The sequence below is a fragment of the Talpa occidentalis genome, unplaced genomic scaffold, assembly GCF_014898055.3.
Source record: "Talpa occidentalis isolate TD23 unplaced genomic scaffold, MPIMG_talOcc4v2.1 talOcc4.4, whole genome shotgun sequence".
NCBI classification, from domain to species: domain Eukaryota; kingdom Metazoa; phylum Chordata; class Mammalia; order Eulipotyphla; family Talpidae; genus Talpa; species Talpa occidentalis.
In genome coordinates, this window is record NW_023604295.1 from 116,212,881 (window position 1) to 116,226,790 (window position 13,910).

At 39.9% G+C, this 13,910-nt stretch overlaps 1 long non-coding RNA gene across 1 annotated transcript in view; it reads right to left on the reverse strand.

The window, feature by feature from the left end:
- Positions 1-608: 608 nt before the first annotated feature.
- Positions 609-13,910, reverse strand: part of LOC129146776 (uncharacterized) — a 45,046-nt gene continuing 31,744 nt past the window's right edge. The window contains exons 2-3 of the long non-coding RNA XR_008553978.1: positions 12,568-12,697; positions 609-944 (exon numbers count right to left, since the gene is read on the reverse strand). This is a non-coding gene — a long non-coding RNA (uncharacterized LOC129146776). The remainder of the gene's footprint in view (positions 945-12,567; positions 12,698-13,910) is intronic.

The following is a 13,910-nucleotide window of genomic DNA, read 5'->3' on the forward strand; positions in this document are numbered from 1 at the left end:
TGAATCAAAATCTCTTTTCTCTTGCTAACATGTCCTTTGCCAGTTTTAGTTGCAATCCCTCAAGAACTTAATTTAAGAGGATAGAGAAAAAAGAACATGTCTTGGCAAGGATTAAGATCACAAAATCAGATCATAATTCTGTATAGTGCGGAGGAGTCACTCCCTTGCCTTCTTCTCTCATGAAGACTAGACAAACATACACATGCCCCTGGCCAGTTTGATTTACAATGAAGAACAATTACGTGACACATAAACAAAATAATGGATTTTCTAGAATTGGTTTTGTTTTCCTGACCAAAGGAGCAAAATTGCCTGTGCATCCCCATCTGTCCTTTCTTCTCCCTTGAATGTGGATAAAATGTTTGAAGCAACAACAGCAATCCAGTATTTATAGATAATATTATTATCTATTTTCTATATAAGGAAAAGAATAATGACAAAAGGTGTGTAGGAGTAAGAGGAAATTTCCCTGTACTGTTCTGGGTTCTTCTCCAACTGGTAAAGGAATCAAATTAGTATTAGACAGATTAATGGGAGTAAAGAAGAATCTTAATTACTTATATATGCAGAATTTACATGAAAATTCTAAAGTGAATGGTGACCAATAAAGGGGTATGTATTCTGAGCTAAAGAATGTGGTAGAAGGGATGCGGGCTTTAAGAAGAGAGGAGGGGAACTCACATGACAAAAAGCAGGTGACTCATGAGAAAACCAGATCCTCTGTAATTAGATGCTTGTTGTGCCATATAAATTGATTTCTCTAATAAAAAGTTTACTTCTGGTAAGAATCCTAATTCTGGATAATATGCAATTTTTATTCTTCTCGGTGGTAAAAGTTTCTGGCAAGCCTGCAGGTCCTTCATTGACCTCAGTTGGAAATGAACTACTTGCTTAAGTAACGAGTCTTGGAAAGGCCTGTTCTGAACATCTTGGAGAGGCTTATCCTGCAGATGAAACAAAACATTAACAAGAGAATTGGAATTTGAGGCCTGATGGTATCTCTAAACAAAGTTATCAATTGCTTGCTTTAAGACTTTGTTGGGAGAGAAAAATACATCCCAACTTTTTGAAACCACTACAGTAGCATATACTTCTAAATTCAGGCAATTGAAATCCCAATTAATGAAGAAAGTTAAGACAAAAACAAGAACACAGAGATCGGAATCAGGAGCTAAGTCTGGAGACAATAAATAGTGCATTACCCTGTTGTTTTCTTCTATTCCTCCAGAGGTTTATTTGAGATAATAAACTTAGTATCTTTACTTCTTTTCGGCAATACAAGAGAAGGAAATTAGGTAAGCAAATTGCAGTGGCTGAGTCTTCTGACTATACTAGTATCTGGGCAGAGAAACCCTCCCTGCACAGTTCTCTGGTTGCCCCTTTCAGAAGAGCCTTTGAAATCCTGTACCTGCAGCTGAGTGAGTGAAGTGGGTAATTACACTACTTCCTTTTACTTAGAGCAAAGAGGACCATTTATACTTCTTATAAGGCCTGAAGAATGGCTCTTCAGCTGAAAAGCTAGAGGCCTGAAAGGGGAGGAAATTGTATGGAAATACATATAAAATATTTCCTGGGGGGCCTCCCTGGTGGCGCAAAGGGTAAGATGCAACCTATGAAGTTGTCCGCAGCCTCTGCAGCATGAGTTCGATCCTCCGGCCGGCCAGGGAGCAACCCACATGGCACAGCAGACCTCTCCTGACTTGCCCACTGCTCCCCTCAGCAGTGTATTTCAGTCTGCCTGTTTTGTTCCCCACTGTGTCTCTGGTGAATCCTCTCACCCTCCACACCTCTGATCTGTACCCCAGTTCTTGTATGCATAAATAAAAATAAATCGTTAAAAAAGTATTTCCTGAAGATGACTATGCAAAGTGTTGGGTAAACGAAAAATATGCTACCTGTATAAAAATCTGCTTATGCAAATGTTCCCACCCTTGCAAGAAGCAATTGGAGGAAAGACTGACTCTCCCATAAGTTCACATGTGGGAACTGAAATTCCTGAATTGGCATTATAATAAATCAAAATTAAAATAAAAGTACACATAATTTTTTACACACAGATGAAAGAAAAAATACCTTATATTTTAAATTCCCAAATATTAATACATAAGATTTTAATATGCCCTCTTCCCCACCCCAAAATCCAGGTTTTCCTGTGGGTGAAGTGCTATCTTTGGGTAACTTTATTTTGTGTTAGCTATTGCCCTCTCCAGATATCCTCTCTTAGAAATCCAAGACTTCTGGAGAAGTAGAAAAAGGAAGGGAAGGAGAAAAGATCATAGTAACACAGTAACATTCTGGAGTACCTGTAGTGAACCAGATTCTGTAGAAACTCAACATTGGCCATAGCACAATGAGAAAGATGGGGGTGGGGCTTAATATATTTCATGGGTAATGTGGCTACAGGAGATAGAAGAAATTCCCTCTGGGGTCTTCTCAGGCTGTAGATGTAGGGGAAATCTGCATAGATGTGTATTCCTATGCAGTGAGGAAAATCAGAGTATCTATCCTGAACCAAGAAATGGGATGGGACTCTGGGGCTCAAGGAGAGAGAGGAAGGATATTCCTTTGGGAGAGGATAGCTCATACTCAAAGCCCAAGTGTTCTGCAATGAGATGCTTGTCCTGCCACAGAAATAAGTTTCTGGATAGAAAAGTCATTTTCTGGTAAAAATGAGGGTTTCATTTTTCATTCTTGTGGGTAGTTAAAGGGGCGGTAAATGTTTCTTGTGAGCTTTCAGAGCCTCAATTGACTTCACTTTGAAATAATACAGATGTCAAAGCAACACATCTTGGTGAGACCTCTTCTGAGTATATTGGGCAGGCCCATCCTGCTGCAGATGTCAGGTGGGGAATCGGTGTGGGACATATGCAATGGGGTGAAGCAAGATGGAACTTGAAATAGTCCAAATGTCAAAGTAACAAATATCTGGGACACATGAACATCTTAGAGAGGCCCATCTTTCAGTAGATGTTAGGTGTGGGTGGACACATGCAATGGGGGTAACAAAGGTGGAGAGAACAGATAGCGCATATGGGGTGAGGGGAGTAAGGACATGAAGAATGATAGAGATCACAGTGAGTAGGTAAAATCTCAGTTCTCTGTGAAAAGAGACTTCGATTAAACAACAAGGAGCCTAAGAGACAAGGAATAAAAAGTAAGAAAGTGTCAAAACACAGACCAGTGTTGGCACTCCTATGTCATTATACTGAGCAGTTAAGTCTTCATGAATCCTATGCAGGGAATCCAAAATGCTGACTCCCAAAACTCCGATATCATTAAAAACAAAGCAAAAAAAAATGAACAATGATGCAAAATATATATCAATAAAATATTTTAAAAAGAGAGAGGACCTCCCTAGTGGCACAAGGGGTTAAGACACAACCTATAAAGCTATCTGCAGCCACTGCAGCACGACGAGTTCAATCCCCCGGGGGCAGTCAGGGAGCTACGCACATGGCACAGCAGACCTCTTCTGACTTGCCCACTGCTCCCCTCAGCAGTGTATTTCAGTCAGTCTGCCTGTTCTGCTTCTCCAGTCTGTCTCTGGTGAATCCTCTCACCCCCCACACCTCTGACCTTTACCCCAATTCTTGTATGTATAAATAAATAAATCTTTAAAAAAAAGAGAGAGAGAGAGAAAGATAAGTGAAAAAAAAAAACAAAAACAAAAAAAAAAAAAAACAAGCAAAACACATTAACATGCCTGGGAGCTGATCACATCTACTTGATAATAACTAGCCCATCTATATTCCCAAAGGGCAAGATCTGAAGATCTTTAGCTAAGGAAACTAGTCACTGTGGAACAGTTTCTGCTGAAGGAGAAACAGTTGTTATGATCAAGATTAGTGCTTATTGTCAAAAAACTTGAAAAATATTTTTACTTAAATTTTTATTTTGCACTGATTTTTCCCCCAAAAAAATGTTTACAGAAGTAATTTACCAGTATTCCACCAAGAAAACTAAAATTACAGAACTAAATTTTGGCTTTAGAACAAAAATAAGAGCACAAAGGATTTGTTTCATCTCCTATTCTGTGTAAAACGACTCTAATTTAGCAAAAATGCAAATATAAGGACTCAAGGGTTATAGGTCATGACTGGGGATAACCAATCTTGGACATTTAAGGAAACTCAATAAATCTTTTATTAAGGCATTGGAGATTGAAGCCTTTTGTGTGTAACATAGTGACTGACTTGAATTGGATTAATAAGGGAAAAGGTAGGTCTTCCTACAAGGTGTTTGAATACTTACTGTCACCCTAACATTCAGGAGGTAATTTTAAAAAGATAAGATGTATTTATATAGGGTTAAAAGATTGCAAGTCAAGCTAAGTAGATTCAGGTTAGAAACCTAAAATGTGCTCCAATAAGGGAGAAATGTGGGGTTTTCTTATGGAAGGAAAAGAGGAAGATGAAATAAATGGTTAAAGAGTATTCGCAAGCTTATTCTTGATTATTCATAATTGGTTGCTGATTCCCTCAAAAGAATAAAAAAAGGCTGCTCTATCTTCCAAAGTCCATAATCATCAGTTCTCAAATAATTGTTTGCTTGATAGTTTCTTAAAACAATTGTTTTTTGCCCAGTCCAAAGTTATCCCAGTTCAGAGTTCTTTGACCCATTCAAATAAGACAGGTAATGCAATTTCTCTCTTCAAATTTCATTTCCAAATGATTTCACAAATGTCAACTTCTCACATCACAAAGACACCTGATTAGTTTCCTGCAACTCAGTTATAGAATTTATAAATCTTATCACAGAAATATTTAATCTTTTTTCCCCGCAGGATAGGAAAAACAATTTTCCCTCTACCTTTCTGGGTTGACTGAGACACCCCTGTAATAAAAGACAGATTAACAAGAAAAAAAAAAAAAACTAACAGGAATTTATTATTAACATGTATACTTCATCTATACATGAGAGACATTCAGGGAAACTGAGTAATTCTCCTAGGAAAACCACTATCTTAAATGTTATCTTCAGTTACAGGCAAATGAAAAAAAAAAATGATAGAAAAAGGAGAACAGGGCAGTTCTGAGTTATCAGAAAAAGCAAGGTAAATGAGGATAAGATCTATTGCATGTGCTCAGACCTTCTCCAGGAGAAAGATTCTCTTATTATTTAGTCATCCTCTTTCTGATACAGAGAGGCATCATATTTAACAAATGGAGATATCCTTTGTAAATGTAAATATTCTTTACGAAAGAGAAATTTCTCTTGTTTTCAGAGATTCTCCTTTGCCTAATGTGTCTCAAAATACTTACCAGCTCAAAATAACTCTTATGCCAAAGAGGCATATTTTGGAGTGGAGAAAGGTAGCAAAATGTACCACCCCAAAATAAGCCATTTTGGCATGTGGAGCTAAAAGCAAGCAATACCCAGCAGATAGGAAAAAACTTTTACCTCCCCCTTAGCTGACTAAAACAATTTAGAAAGGGATCCTGTATCAGGAAGAGAGATTTTACCAGAGGTCACTTTGATATCTGAGTGTGTTAGCAGGTGACCAACAGGCACCCAGAAGATCCCAAACTATTAAGGGGTACAAACTCTAAAAGGGATTATGCCATACAACATGCAAAGACAAAAGAAAGCAGACTGTTAGTGTGAAAGCTCTTTAATAGAATTGGTGTGCATACAGAGAGTGGAGAAAGGAAATTCTAATAAAATTTCCCAATAAAACACCCAGAGTTACTCATCCTCTTGTGGGTAAATGGCCAAACAGGGTTGGCCCAAAATCTTGTCATGAGTGTAAGGCAACTTCTGGTGGGGGATAACAAGAAAGGATGAAGCCAGGTCCCAGAAAGCTGGGACAAAAAGAGAAAAAGAAAATGCAAAATCAAAGTTCAAGATAAGATAATGGCTGCAAGGACTAGGAGCAGACTCGCCACATGTCTCTCACCAATGTGTCTCTTTATGTGTTTCCTTCATATGTCTCTTTTTATGTCCCTTCCCCAAGTCCCTGGTGCAAGTCGAAGTCCAAATGTGTGGGTTTTTTTTAAAGGTTTATTTATTTATTTATGCATACAAGAACTGGGGTACAGGCCAGAGGTGTGGGGGGGGGGGTGAGAGGATTCACCAGAGACAGAGTGGGGAACAGAACAGGCAGATTGACTGAAATACACTGCTGAGGGGAGCAGCGGGCGAGACAGGAAAGATCTGCTGCACCATGTGGGTATCTCCCTAGCCAGGAATCAAACTCTTGCTGCAGTGGCTGCAGATAGCTTCAAAGACTGTGTCTCAACCCCTTGTGCCACCAGGGAGGCCCCAAATGTGTTTAGTTATACACCAAGCACAGGTATTTAACTCCACCCCTAGTTCACAGTGGACCTGCATTCAAGAAGTCACATTCATGGTATACCAGGATTTGTAACCCAAGAAGGAGAGCCCTCTGTAGTGTAGAGATGTGGTGGAGTCCATAAAAACATAAGGAGGTGGAGTTCACTGAAGTCTTCATTTATGGGCTCAGAGACTACACCTTATGCTTCCTCCAACAAGAGACGCATCTCTAAGGCAGGGCAAACATTTGTTTACCAGAAATTTCCTCCTCTCATCTTTCCACGAATTGCCTTCCTCCTCTGAAGTCCCGAGTCTCCATCCCTTTCCTTCGCTCAGGATAGGGTTAAAGTAATGTATAGAAACCCTATGTAAGTAAGGTCAGGAGGCTAGAAGAGCGTTCTCAAACACATGGCCATCAGCAATCTTCCAGACCCAACATGCCTCGCTTCTTCCACATGAGATTTTTTTTTTTTTAAAGATTTATTTATTTCTACAAGCACTGGTTACAGTCAGAAGCACGGGAGGGTGAGAGAATTCACCGGAGCCAGAGTGGGGAGCAGAGCAGGCAGAAGGACCGAAGTACACTGCTGAGGGGAGCAGCGGGTGGCAGGAGAGGTCTGCGCGCCATGTGGGACCCTCCTCCAGTGGCCAGGGAGCAGCCGGGGATCGAACTGGCACTGCAGAGGCTGCGGGCAGCTTCACAACCCAGCGCTCAACCGCTGCGCCACCGGGGAGGCCCCCACATGAGATTTTGCTACTTTTCTGTCTCAGTGAGCTTTGCCCAAAAAAGGGTCAGTCAATATACAAATGCCATAAACCAAAGAATGAAAATCCAGCACACCTCAAACTCTGTTTCCTCCAACAACTTCTTTGGTTATATAGCCCCTCTAAAAATCTATACAACTTGGCTCTGACTTTTGTTCATATTGTCATGGTACTGTTCTTTCTAAGTTTTGTTTTTTTTTTTTTTTTTTTTTTGCTGTTGTTTCCTTGGTGAAGTAACTGGTTACTTTTTGTTTGATGTCAACAACAGTACTTGATACCATTGGTCCTTGCAATGGCTCTTCAAATGCATAGCAGTCATTACATATTTTTGTGGGGTCCCAGTACATATGAAATTCAATTTATTTTTCTCCTATGAATCTGTCTTATGTCAATACAATTACTAGACCGGTCACATAGGACAGGAGAAGGGTAAATTTTTCTTCCACTCTAGTGGCATATTCTGCTACCTTCTCTCCCCAAGATAAAACATACGTATGGGGGCCATGACATAAATCATGAAATATTCATATTATCTTGTTCTTAGAAGAAAATAGTATCTTCTTAGTGTTAAGAATCTATAAAGAACTGAAGGGAAAAAAAATGGAGCACTGGATAGTCTCCAACATGTTTTTTCTAAGTTGTTTGTTGATCCTTTGGATGGTTGTACTCTGTTTATCTTATATGTTATGCATAGAGAACAATCATGTAAAACAAATGAAATGCCTTGAAATATAAAAATGATATACAGAGAAGAAGTACATTTGTAGGAAACCATTCTCTGAAGAACTTTCCCAAAAGTCTCTGGGAATTTATGAAATGATATTGCTGATGAACCCTATTTTTAGCAATACCCCATGGCAGTCTCCTTGCAAAAGAAATGGGAATTCTGTTTATGCTACAGAAATTGAAGTTCTGCACAGCAGTCAATAGAAAATAATGGATATCAATTACACAGCTGGAACTGCTGACTTGATCAGATTTTATAACACTCTTCTCTGGGGGTCTTTTTAATAAATCCATGGAGAGGGCCTCCCCGGTGGCGCAGCGGTTGAACACTGGGTTGCGAATCTGCCCGCACCTCTGCAGCGCCGGTTCGATCCCCGGCTGCTCCCCGGCCACTAGAGGAGGGTCCCACATGGCGCGCAGACCTCTCCTGCCGCCCGCTGCTCCCCTCAGCAGTGTACTTCGGTCCTTCTGCCTGCTCTGCTCCCCACTCTGGCTCTGGTGAATTCTCTCACCCTCCCGCGCTTCTGACTGTACCCAGTCCTTGTATAAATAAATAAATAAAAAATAATAAAATATTTAAAAAAAAAATCCATGGAGAGTAGTGTCACATGTTTTATGGGAATGTGCCTATGTTTTATTCTATACATAGAAAGAAGTAACTAAAGGCAGCTTGACCACCTTACAATAACTCACATTCCTAAATACATAAAAATTAATGAAAAACAGGCAGACTATTAGATCTTTATTATGTCTGAAAGGAGTTGTTATCTTTGTTTCCAGGACCTGCAGGGTACTCTGATTTCTTTATTTTAAATCTTTTTGCCTTGTTTTGTTTATTTATATCACTCATCTTTCTACCCAGAAGAAAATTACGTAGAAATGTTGCCTTTGGATAGAGCTTAACACTGTCGCTTTCTCTCTTGTTTGTCTTCTCCCTGATCACCACTTGCATTGCACAGGATCTGACTAGCAAATCCTCATCTAATTTTTACCTGTTCAGAATAATAATTTCACCTCTCCCCTTGCAGGCATATTTTAGGGTGGCATAGCCTGCTTCCCTTCACTAAAAATTGGGGATAATAAAGAACCTGGTTATCAGGTAAATTCTTCATATGAATTGCAAATAAGACAGCAGGCCCCAATTGGAGTCACTTTTGTTAAGCCCTATGTCGATAAACTAAGACTTTACTTAATTACAGTTATGGCTCTTCCATAAATGGAATATTAAACCTGATTAGAAGTCATCTGAACAGCACTGCTTAGGAAATCAGCAAAACAGACCCCACTATCCCCACCAGAAACCAACCTTGTAATAATCAACCCATTTTTTGCCTAGAATAATTTCCTTGTGCCTGCTCCCTTTCTGCTTATAAAAGTCTTGATTTTCGCAGTCCCTTAGAACTCCTTTCTATCTGCTACACTGGATAATGCCCAATTCATGAATCATTGCACACAGCCAATAAAATCTTGAAACTTACTGGGTTGACTTTTCTTTTCTAACAGGATTCAATGAGATAATATGCTGAAAAAAATTAGAGTGCTTGGCCCATAGCAACTTCTTAAAATTGTTTGCAATGAGTCATCCAGTCATGCCCTGCTTATTCTGTCACACAACTCCTGATTAATTTAGAGTATAACATTAGTAGAAAACAACTATAATCTAATGCATGTTCCTCAATTCTTCCAATAAAAGGTCACTATAAAGTTCTGCGAGGAGGAGACATTGTTAGTTTTCCTTTTTTTAGGATTCCATATTTGGGCCTCACCAGTGGCGCAGCGGTTGAGCGCTGGGTTGAGAAGCTGCCCGCGGCCTCTGCGACACCGGTTCGATCCCCGGCTGCTACCCGGCCACCGGAGGAGGGTCCCACATGGCGCGCAGACCTCTCCTGCCGCCCGCTGCTCCCCTCAGCAGTGTCCTTCGGTCCTTCTGCCTGCTCTGCCTCCCGCTCTGGCTCTGGTGAATTCTCACCCTCCCGCGCTTCTGACTGTACCCAGTGCTTGTATAAATAAATAAATAACAAATAAATAAATAAATAAATAAAACATGCCTCTATAAAAAAAAAAAAAAGTGAAGAAAAAAAAAAGCTTAAAAAAATTAAAAAAAAAAAAAGATTCCATATTTTTCCTGGAGTGTTTCTCTTTGTATATAAAAGAATCACTGGGGTGGGGTGAAGTGAGAGCTTTCAAAATACAGATGATCAAGTCCTATCTCCATTCTCAGGAGATTCTATTCAGCAGCCTTGTGTGCTGGGTATATTATTATACACTAGCCTTGGCTATATTATTAACAGCTTCTTCCACCCCTCATTCTCATGCAGGTGGTCCCCAGGGCTCCCTAGACAAGGGCAGCCTTAACATCTAGTTTAGGACTGGAAAATAAGCTCATGGAGCTTATTGAAGTGCTGCTATATTGGATTTCCTCAGTACATTGATGATGTGTTGAGAACTCTTTACTTTTAAAGCTCTTCAAAGAGATTTGAGAAATCTCTACCTTATTGTGTGGGCAGTTTCCAATTCTAACTAACTTTTCTGGAAGTATTCCAAAGTGGAATACTTATGATACCATTTCAGATTCCGTGGACCTTCTTCCAGAACTCTCAGGAGGTGTCAAAAACTCTCCAAGAGCTTCCAATCAGAGTTTTGCCACCTGCTGCACTTGGGTGCTAGCATGACTCAGTCCTACAGAAAGCGCCTGGATGCTCTGAATTGATTCATTTAGTTCCCACTGAAGGTATAGACTTGATTGCTGAGTGTCTAGTCATATTTTATGTGGGAATTATAGAAATAACTCAGAAGGCACCTCGTTCTCATGTTCCCTATCCTGGCATTTCTGAAAAGTTTTAGGCTTTTACTATGGCAAAAGTTTAAAAAACTGCTTGGTCTCAGGTTTTCTGTCTCTCTAGTGCTAGAGAAATGTTGTCTGTAATATACAGTAGAGAATGTCTACTGTCTTTTGAGTTTCTGGGGGAACCTGCACCATTTTTTTTTTTAGAGTAGAGATAAAACTGTAAGTTTTTATTATACACCTCTTCTGAAATTATTCAGAAGAGGTTCCCCAAGATGCACAGAACAGGTCACCTTAAGTCATACAACTTTGGCATGTGACATTAGCTAACGTCAATTGAGCCCCTGAAGGCACAGGAGGAACTATTATCAATCCCTTAACTATCTAGAAAATGGTGGCTATTACCCAGAATTAGGATTATTACCAGAAATGATCTTTCTACTGGAGACACTTATGTCTATATCCTTGCAAACATCTACCTACAGAGCATCTGGCTTTGTCATGAATCCCCCTCTTCTCTCCTTGAAGCCCAAGGCCCCTATTCCATTCCTTAACACATGCTGTGTAACCTTGCCTCCCCCAGTGAAGACAAAATCCTCATCATCTAGATAGATTCCTCATGGGTATATAATTGATATTTTTCTCCTGCTAATCTGTCTGATGCTGTTTCGATTACTCAACCAGCCCAAGAAGAACCAAGGGGGAAGGGGTAAATTTCCCTTCTGTCCCTACATCTGCCTTCTCTTGTCATTCCATAAAAAGTAGATTCAATTAATAACATGTCCTGGCGATGTACTTCTCATGCATAACATGTAAAACATGACATATATCCCTCCTCTCCATATGTAGTGAACTCCCATAAGTTTTAAAGGCACTTAGACATTTGCACTACAGAACAACACCATATGTATTTAAACTGTAAGAAGAAAAGGAAGGGAAATAGTGTTTTGTTGCATGTTATTTTCCTTTATTCATGTATTCATACAGGTTTCTAAATATAGAAGCTTCACATCTCCTATGTGACATCTTCCCCATGGTAAATATAATTAAAATGCCATTAAAGTCTGTGTTCACTCCATTATGCCAAGGTGACCGCAGCAGATACTAAATGTTAATAGTATCTTTCTTTGTGCGCTACAGGCATTAAGGGAGGAAGAAGTGACAGTGGTCTTTCAGAAATGGATTTTTATAATTATTATTTTAAAATAGATTTTAACAAATATTGTGTTTGTATTCTTAGTCAGTATTTGATGGTTTTGAAAATATTGTCAGCAAAGACAATGAAGACCATTAACAAAAATAATCATACATTTAGGGAGTTTTATTGTAACAGCTTGATAGATAGTCAAAAATCAACATCTGTTCAGGGCCTCCCCTGGTGGCGCAGGCAGTTTAGTGCCGTGCTGTGAAGCTGTCCACAGCCTCTGCAGCGCTGGTTCAATCCCGACCAGCCGGGAGGGTCCCACATGGTGAAGCAGACCTCTCCTGTCTCTCCCACTGTTCCCCTCAGCAGTGTATTTTGTCAGTCTGCCTGTTCTGTTCCCCACTCTGGCTCTGGTGAATCTTCTCACCCTCCCGTGCATCTGGTCTGTACCCTGGTTCTTATATAAATAAATAAACAAATCATTTTAAAAAAAATCAACATCTGTCTATTTCTCTGGCTTAGGATCAAGTGTCTGGGCCTGGGTTTCAAAACTATCCACTGTGAAGATTACAGTAGAAGATTACTGGTGCTTTGGTAGCTGGCATGGTGTGATAACTTATGTTTGTACAGGTGTGAAGCTATAGCCCTAAACATATACAGCATTGTAAATAAACATAATAATAATTTTAAAAAGCTAGCCATATTGGGATACCTACCTTTTGAGTCTATTTGCCTGACTTGCAGCTCTGATACTAATTTCTGAATACGCAAGATCCCCTTAACCCCTCTGTGTTTGCTCATACTAATTTTCATTTCTTCTTATCTTTTAAAATCTAACTCCTATCTTCAGGACTCAGTTTAAAATGAAGCTTACCTTAGACATCAGCAGCCCAAAGTGGTTTCTCCTTCACCTTGATTCGATTGAAAGTACACATGACTTTGCACAGATGATCTTGCATGGCTACTCATAGCCCTGCATCAGAAGCATTTTCAGGTTCTCCAACCTGAGGAAAAAGGAAGCTATTATGCAATTCTGTGCATTATTTCTCTGTTCAAATTCTGAATTCCTGCTTCTCAACTTCCTGGCAATTTATTGGGGTGGGGCACAATGCTCATAACTATCACAGAAGTAAAATTTTCTGAGGTGGTGTTTTTAAGCATTGGATTTCCTTTATCTGGTCATTCTTGGGAAGTACCAATTCCCATGATCTCTCTACTACTACCACATTGACATCCTGCCTCCTATACAATTGCTCTGGGGAAGCATTCTGTCTTTTCCTCTGTCTCTTGCTCTGCCTAATATTCATATTCATATTCATATTCTCTCTCTCTCTCTCTCTCTCTCTCTCTCTCTTTCTGCCACAAGTCCTCTTCAGTCCATGCTCTATCAATTCTGCTCACGCTGCCAATTCCACACCATTGGGACCCTGTGGTTCACTTGGATTCTCTTCTAGTTTTCATCCTAACTCCCATTCTCTGAGCATCACTGCTTTACTGGCCCTGTGATTGCAACACTGAGGTCCTGTTTCACTCCTTCCCTTAAATACCTTTAGCCCCTACTATGCTACATTGATGAGTTTGGATTTCTTCCAGTATCATCTTTGCCCTTCCCCCTTTTTGGCAGGCAGTTTTTTTTTTTTTTTTTTTTTTTTTTTTTTTTTTCTTATCTGTCCCTAATCCACAGCTAGATTTCCTTGCTCTTGACCTTGAATATCCATGCATGTCTGTGGCCCCATAGAGGAAAATTCATCTTTTGGCTGCAAGGGTTGTTTGGAAAAGCATCTGTCTCACTAACCAGAGTTCCCACTTTGCTCTACATAAGTCCCTGTGCTTTGTGGATTCACATACATATGAGTTTGGCCAATCATTTTAAATCCCTCCAAAATCCTTATAGTAATTAGAAGTACTGTTTAGTCGGTGTAGAATCTGTTTTGAGTCCAACGGATTCCATCTTGTCTATAAGCTGCCTCGCTGAGACTTCTAGGTGAAAATTAAACTGCTGACTCAGTAATTCAGTGACTGCAAAGACATAGGAGCTCTCTGCTGATCTGACAAGAGATCCCCATACAGACAGACAGATGGACTTATGGAGCAACCCAGAAGTGTCACCACAAATAACCTTACCTCAAATCATGTTCCTGCCTCATTCTTTAAAACTCCCCCTATGTCCTCACTTGGTGGAACACATCTTGGGAGAATGCCCTCTGGTTGTGAACG